The sequence below is a fragment of the Dermacentor andersoni genome, chromosome 8, assembly GCF_023375885.2.
Source record: "Dermacentor andersoni chromosome 8, qqDerAnde1_hic_scaffold, whole genome shotgun sequence".
Classification (NCBI taxonomy): Eukaryota; Metazoa; Arthropoda; class Arachnida; order Ixodida; family Ixodidae; genus Dermacentor; species Dermacentor andersoni.
The window spans coordinates 26,639,721-26,647,773 of record NC_092821.1 but is presented as its reverse complement, the minus strand read 5'-3'; the positions used below and the strand labels follow the sequence as shown (position 1 = coordinate 26,647,773).

The window sequence follows — 8,053 nt, the reverse complement described above, 5'->3', positions numbered from 1 at the left end:
GGCGAATGTGTTGGGAATCTGCTCAGCCACCAAGCACAATCTGCGCTGCTATACGTTCTCGGTGACAAATCGCACAGCGCAGAAGCACACGCACAAATGTTTAAATAATGGGACGACAGACCGCCTGCAGTTTGCCATGATGTCGAAATAAGAAGCACAAACAGCGACGTTTCTGTACTTTTCTAGTCAATAGTTCAGGTCGCATGGTTGCGGCACGCATTACTTTTTTTTAAAAATCCGAACGACGAAAACTGTGCGCGCACAAATTAGCACGGCGTTTGCGACGTTTGAATTTGGTGCCTTTTCCCGCGCATCCCATTAGCTCCGGCCGGTGCATTGCGTTACTGCGCTAAAGAAAGTAGTTCATCAAAGAAGCGAAGCAAATAACTTTTATACACTTGTAAATTGCAACAATTGTTCAGTAATAACATGAAATTACAAATTTATTATCAAATCGTACAATTTACGATAATATAAGCGTGTATTTGTATGAGTGTACACGTATGATTGCGCGTTTGCGCTGTTGATGCTTGGCACATTCCGGCGAGTTCGTGCACGCTGTTTGCTTGAGAGCTTCCTGCGTTTTCTGCGTTCTTTGTGTGCTTCGCTGTGACATCTTCGGAATATTCCTGCGTGTTGCTCGCTTTTTATGGGCTTGTTGCCTCGAAGATCGCCATGATCGCCTCCGACTCAGCGACATCAAGGGTGAGTGAGTGTTTCGAATTCCCCTTGTTCGTCCATTGTGACGCGGTGAACGGAAGCGCTGAAATGATTTCAGCGCTTGTGTGTGCCTTCCGCACGCCCCTTTTCTAGTTTTCATTCCTAGTACTACCCTTCCGTTGTGAGAATTGGTTGTGCAGCACTAGATTTGTGGTATATAACATGGAGCTTTGTCCTAGTTTAACTTTACACTCCGCTTGTGGTGACGTAAGGCAGCTATGTGGTGCCAGTTAAAACAGGGCATGTTGTATGTACGCCATGATTTCTGATACGGTGTTCGAGCACCGATTGAGTTAGCCTTATTAATGAGCGCAAAACAATGCGACGTAAACCATCCGATCTGTACTGTAATCGAAAATATTTCGTTTGCGCCACGCTAGTAGAAGGAGTGGGAGCGAGCTTGTAGCGACTTAGGGCGGTGGGATCGGCGAAAGTGTATTATGTTGCGCTGTTCCCTTCCGGATCGAGTGACTACGCGGTGCTTCAAGGCCACTATCTGACACGCCGTGCGGCCGATGTTCGCGCAATCGGAAAACACAGAGGAGGCTGTCGCGCAATAATAATAAAGAATTTCACGGGTGTACAATCGATGCTATGCGATTCGTGAGATACAATAGGGGTGATGCCACAGAGTGCTGCGAAATCATCGAGTTATACGCCTTGCCAACCGCGTGTGTTTTGTTTTCCAACAGTTCGCGCGCATTCAACTTTCTTTTTTCATCTTCTCCGTTCGACGCCATCGAGTGCTTCGCCCAAACGGCTTCGCGTAGGCGCTCTTTGCATTCACGGAAAGGCGGATTTCATGGCACTCCAGCTCCTATAACATTCAAAATAATGTAATTTCGTGAAATTGCAGCTTTTCGCACTTCAGTAACTGATTGATTTAACGAAGTTTTAAAATCAGTAAAGGAACGAGATGCCTGGCATATCTGCCTTGTTGTCCCACTGTGTTTCGAGGCGGCATGTATACGTTATCGGCAACATTAACACCAATAATTAGCATTGTTTCTTGTGACCATAGAAGTAGCTAGTTATGTCGAAAAGCTATTTTTGCGTTGAATCCGAGCACTATAGAGTGAACAGATTGAAAGGGGAGCGCATGGTTGTGAACTAAATGACGACGCTTTGCCACAAGCTTGGAATAATGCTTTGCCGAAAGAGCAGTTCTGTGAAATTCTTTCTTTGAGAGTAAGCAAAACTTCAGTAGCATCAGGTAGACGGGGAGTAAAATAATGTAACACTGTGGTTTTATATGAAAGAGCTGCCTTTAATATGTGGCCATAACAGTTCAGTAGATGCGTGGAAATAATTCTTTAAATAAGTAGAGGAATGTGAAATAAATTATTTGACAAGCTCACACTGCCATTGGCAAGAGCGGCCACACTTTAGTGTATTCAATGACTAGTCATTTGTATCCGTCCATTTATGTCAGCCTAATGGTCCATTGTCGCTTTTGCTGCATCGTGGCTTCACGTTTTAATACTGACATCTTTTTTCAGATTCAAAATGAGCTGGGAGACACCCAAGCTGGAATGCTAAGGTGAATTCGTTGGCCATCCAGTCTGTAGCGGCAACATGATCAAATACAGTGATTCTGTGAAAATGTATTGCAGGAAGCAGGAAAAAAACAACATTGCTGATGCAACTGCAAGGCATTTCCTCCAGTGATCAATTGGTGCAGAGTACCTTCATTTGCAGACATGGTGCCTTTAAGCACTCAGCTGAAAGACTTTGGAACTGCACCGGGACTGGGGGTGAATTTCAGTGTCACTCGTGAATATATTAAACATAGAATGTGCCTTCTTCAGGGTATATGCCTGATATAAGAGGCGCTTTCAGGAACTTCCTGTGCACATTAGTGGTCTACATAAGTGCACATCTTTCTAGTTCTACCAGAATGAAGGTATTATGACCTATGTCATACAGCAGTGCGCTGTTAGCGGTATCAAACCAAAACAGCAACACTCATTGAGAAAGTTGGCTGAAGAACGAGCAGTGATGGGGCTTTCTCATTTCAAGGGCCAAATACCAAAAAGATTGATGCCGAGCTGGACGGTGTGCAGTGCAGGTCGCCACATACTGTAGCCAGCATGGCATGAATCTCCTTGGTATTATGTCTCTAAGATACAGAAATTGCATCACTGCTCATAAAACAATTGGAAATTGAAATGTTGAAGGGAGGTGGCAGGGCTGCCCGCTGGAGCAGCCAGTGCATGCCCTCTGCTATACTGACAATCCTACCTTAATGAGAACCAGCGGTGCATGTTATCCTATTACGCCACCAATCGCATTCGTTGTTTTGTGTTAAGGTGGCACTAATGACACCCCGAATCAATTTAGAATAAAAAAGCATCGTTTTCAGTATCTGATTCCGTTAACTCCTTGGTAGTTGGTTAATTATTAGAGAAAATAAAGCTCGAAGTTCAATTTTCTGAGTATCGCCCCAAAATCTTCGCGCCGACATCTCATTGTAACATCGTGGATTTCAAGTATTCTTACAAACTTGGGTTGTATTGGTTCAGTAAAAGTTCCTGACGGTTTTTATTTTGGGTTTTTGGCTATTTGGAATACAATGAACATTTTTATTTGTAAAAAAAAAAAATTGCTGCACCCGAACAGACATCAAAATAAATGACGTCACAGCAAGCTGGTGTGGCGACTTCAAGGCAGCACTGCCACCAATCTTTCCTCTTGCTCCCTTTACACTTAACTCAGCCTCTTGTCACGGTACGAGTGAATCTCGCGAATTCTAGTAAAGTCATTTACAGATACATCTAAAATAATTTTTCTCTTTCGTGCTTTCATGCAGTATTTGCTTAGGGGCATCGGCACAGCGCCGCTAAGCACGAGGTCACAGGATAAAACTGCATTTTGATGGAGGTGAAATGCAAAACTACCCATTGACCGTGCAGCCTGAGGTGGTCAAAATTAATCCGGGGTTGCCCACTAGGGCGAACCTCAAGATCAGATTGTCATTTTGGCACGTAAAATGCCAGAATTTAATTAAATTTTTCTTTAGTGCTCCTTTAAGCTGTAGCATTCATTATCTGCAAAAGCTCATACTCGAAGTATTCTCCATAAAGATTTAATAAACAGTAGATATAAGTGTCTGCTTATATTTTAATTAGTGGCGATACGTGATGACTATTAGAACGGTGGCACAACGAGACAGACAGAATTGTAATACAATGTGTGAGGGCACGATGACGGACACCAAGGAAATGATAGTCTCCCTAGAGGTCCCCGACATGGAGATGAACTGACTGTCCGCAAACTTCTGAGTTCACTCCGTGATCTTGTGCAGCCTGTACTTTGCGAGTCAATTAATTTAATTGATGTGGTGGTGGTTGGCACATACTGTCTTTGCAGCTTATGTACATTTCATACAGTGGAGCGAAATCTCGCATTTTACTTCTGGAGCACAGCAAGCGAACCTGATGTGTAGTGATAATCTTGGTAACAATGGACAGTCATATCCCTCTTCGAGCTTCTAATGCGGCTTGCCAACACAAGCAGCAGCAGTTGCCCAAGATAGCGTGAAAGAGATTCATTAGAAAGTGGCATATGCCCAAGGTCACATACCGAGTCACCCAAGCTGTTCTGACGGTTGGTTGTGAACCCACTGCCCTCAACATAGCAGCCCAATCTCTTCCCATTAGACCATGGGCTACCCGTTGACACAAATGGGTGGGAAAATAGAGACAAACACCCAAAAATAGGAAGTATCCTAAGAATGGTAATCACAATAAATAATACTAGATCTTTTGGATACTTTGGTTTACTTATTATTTTTCTTGTTTGTGTTGGATTGTTTTTTCTGAAACATGTGACATCCAGACAGCATAAGAAGCTTGTAAGAAGTCAAGTTTAGCATTCTAGATTTGCAACAGGTACTTTTGTAATTTATTTGCAGTAGGGCTGTTGTGTGAATGTGCTTGAAAGGCTTAAAACTGTTTTGCTAACATTTACTTAAACATACAGGTTCACATAGGTTGGAGGAGTGCACATTGAGAAGGTTATCCTGGCACAGCTTACCATGGCCTGCCATGGTGGACCAGGAAAGTGTGCAAGGGCCTTGCTTCACCATGTGTTCACAGAGGAGGAGCTCATGGGCCATTTGGGCTTTGGAAGTAACATCAAGGGGCAAAAGAGGCTCTTGACCCCAACAGGGTCAGTGCTGTTATAGGCAAGTACCATATATCCTTTCCGGTTGCATTTTTACATTCACATTTTTTTCTAAAATTAGCAACTTGCCATTGGCTAACAAACTACGTTCAAGTAGCCCGTGTGTGCAGTTGTTTGTTACAATAGCCTACCATTTGGAATGACTGTTCATATGATCTTAAGTGCCTAATGCCGCCATACTCAAATGCTTTTAAAATTTAAAGGCTGCCTTCACTGCCGGAAGTTTTTAGCGGCTCCACCACATAAAATGAGCTGCATTTGCGCATTAGCAGTGCTACTTGGCTGTCATTGCAAGGAATAGTCTGTGAAGCACGCTCCAAATCTATTGGCATGGAGGACATGTTTAAGTAGCCTGAAAGTGTTATTCTAATACACGAATTGCGGAGAAGCTATGCTCAAGTGTGGTTACTGCTCAGCTCGAGCAGGAGCACGTTCACCAAATTGCAGAAATCAAAACAGCTCTCCAGGTTCTGAGAAGTGAAACAGTAGTTTCACCAATTTTAACAGAGCACATCGAATCAAAGTTGCTCCTATCTTGAAGGAGGTCCATGTGATGCGAGACAGCAGCCTTTCAGCAGAGGGAACCTGTTTGGTGTGGCAATTTTCTTTTGGTTGTTTCAATCAAAGAAACAACAGGGACAGAGTTGCCAGCTTCACTGTCAACTGTTCTATGTTCAGTGGATGCTTACTCATTCTAAGCACCTAACCTATGACTCGTATTTATTAACATGCACTTTGTCACTTTGTATTCTAAGATATGAAGAAAATATTTATGTGGCTTTTCCCCATATACTTCAAGAAATTGAGAATAGGCTCTTGGGGCGTAATGTATAAAGCTTCTTACAGACCATCGGACATGTCCACTACTCCCATTCTGAAATTGTTATAATTGTTTCCTGCTTCCTTACTTCACCTACCTGTTAGCAGGGTTATGAACCATTGCCAAGTGGATTATGGGCTTAAATTTATCAAAGATGAATGGGCTTTTCTGTCGCTGTTGTTTAGCCCGTTGAGGATCACATTTTGGGGTGAAATATGCCTCTCTAATTTAGGAGTTATATATCTTTTGTGATGTGCAAATACTCAAAACTTTCGAATCGAATAGTGTCCTATTCAATTTAGTCTTTGAATGGTCACCATTTGTAAATGCGAGTATTCTAATATTTCGAAACACCAATAAAACATGAAATTTGAGCCAAAGTACGGTAAATTTTTACCTCCAATAACATAGTATAGACATAAAACGTAAGAACTTGTAAAAATAGCAGACCAGGCTGTTACTTAAGTACCTGTACTTTAGAGGCTGTACAGCAATCATTTATGCTACTGAAGAGTCCTGTGCATGGGAAGAAACTTTTTGCTGCTCCATTTGTGCTTTTAATAAACAGCTCTTCACAACATAATGACAGAAACTTGCTAACTGTAAGAATATAGGATGTGAACCTCATCTTACATTAATTGTGATATCAGCTGTTCATTGTTCAGAAGCTTTCCAATATTTGATTAGCTTCTGGCATTATTCGGTTCAGTCTCAAAAATCACTTTTCGTGCATCCTTAATATTTTTATTGCAGATTTAAGTTTTTCAGGGTGACTTTCCGAGAAAATAAGCTGGTAAATAATTTTTTTAAATAACAATAAAGTGGCAATACCCTTTCAGTATTTGCAGTTTTACATGTTTTATTTTTTTATGCAGGATAAAGCAGCATAATTTTTTTGTGTAATGAAACTTACAAAAACTTGTGACAACACTCCCAAATTACTGCAATGACAGACACCAAGAAGCTAAGTGAAAAATCAGTTTTGGAGAAACCCAAGGAGCGACAGCACTATAAGATTATTTTCTAGAAGTCTCAGAAGGTTGCAGCACCTCGAGTGGGATGCTAGGCAACACTTTGTTCTGAAAAGGCAATTTTTTTCAGAACGTTCCATCACAGCCACAGATGTATGGCAGTGAACCCTAAAAGGGTTAAAGAAGTCAGTCTTATGGCATATGGCATATGGCATTTCTTCGTATCTGTCACATTCTGCATGTGTCATGCTAAGCAGCTTAGTGCACAACTACACGGAATCCTCATTATAACAGTAATTCAGTCGTTGAGGCAGAAAACATGCTTCGCTGTAAGCAGTGTCTTCTTTAACGTAGAAAGTCGTAAGGCGAGAAGTACATTCCGATTGCATGTGAACTCAGGAAACCTAACTTCAAATGAAGCTACACTCAATTGTAGTGACATGACAGTATTGTATTTGCGGCATGGAAAAGCACAGTGAAGTGCTGCACATTTTAATTATGAAAGTTACAAGAAATAATTTTAGTTGTCAGTTCAGGTTTATTTATGGACGGCATCCATTTTTTTCACCATTTTGTTTCTCAGCAAGCAAAGTTCACATCTTTGACATTGAGGATATTCATGAAGCTATTTTGCTACAGTGTTTTGTTCCTCTTTGCCCTTTCCTGCAGTCCTGTGCCACACTGAATAAATTTAAATGGTCATGCTGTAAAGCTGTACCCATGGAAAGTTAGAATAAAGCAACACACATACATAAATCAATTTCATTATAACAAGGGCATATTACATGCCGTTCTTTTGCATGTGGAAGTTGCTTTTTAAAACTTGTTCTGGCTTGTTTTTGCAGGCTTCACGTGTCGCAAATTTCGTGGTACCAACATTCCCTATGTAAAGAACTCTGGCCTCGCTTCTCGCATGGGACCAATAGCCTCTGAAGAGCCCAAGTTGGACAGCTCAAACCAAAACACAAGTGTTGTGCTTTGGTAACTCTCGACATCTTTATGTTTTATGTTAGTCTCCTGAAGGGCCCAATTTGGATTTCTCAAATGAGCATACAAATGTGCCTTTCTATGCCTTGAAATTTTTATGTTAATTTTATTTATGGTAATTATGCTAGTCTCCTGAGAAGCCCACATTGGATTGCTCAATCCAGAATACAAGTGCTGTGCTTTGTTATAGTTCACTACATCTTTATGTTAGTTTTTGATATGGTTCTAGTAAGGATAGTGTTTCCTTATTCATATATTTTTTAAGTATCTTAAGTCATTTCATGCCAAACGATGCAATTTCGTCAAGAACTGTTCCATTATGGCAAACCATTTCAAGTTTGCTTGATTTTGAGTAGGTACAATGAGAAAA

At 41.3% G+C, this 8,053-nt stretch overlaps 1 long non-coding RNA gene across 1 annotated transcript; it reads left to right on the top strand.

The window, feature by feature from the left end:
- The first annotated feature begins 580 nt into the window (after positions 1-580).
- Positions 581-4,779, top strand: LOC129383476 (uncharacterized). The gene is made up of 3 exons (XR_008611373.2): positions 581-705; positions 2,220-2,260; positions 4,702-4,779. It is a non-coding gene; the product is annotated as an uncharacterized lncRNA (long non-coding RNA).
- The last annotated feature ends 3,274 nt before the right edge of the window (positions 4,780-8,053 follow it).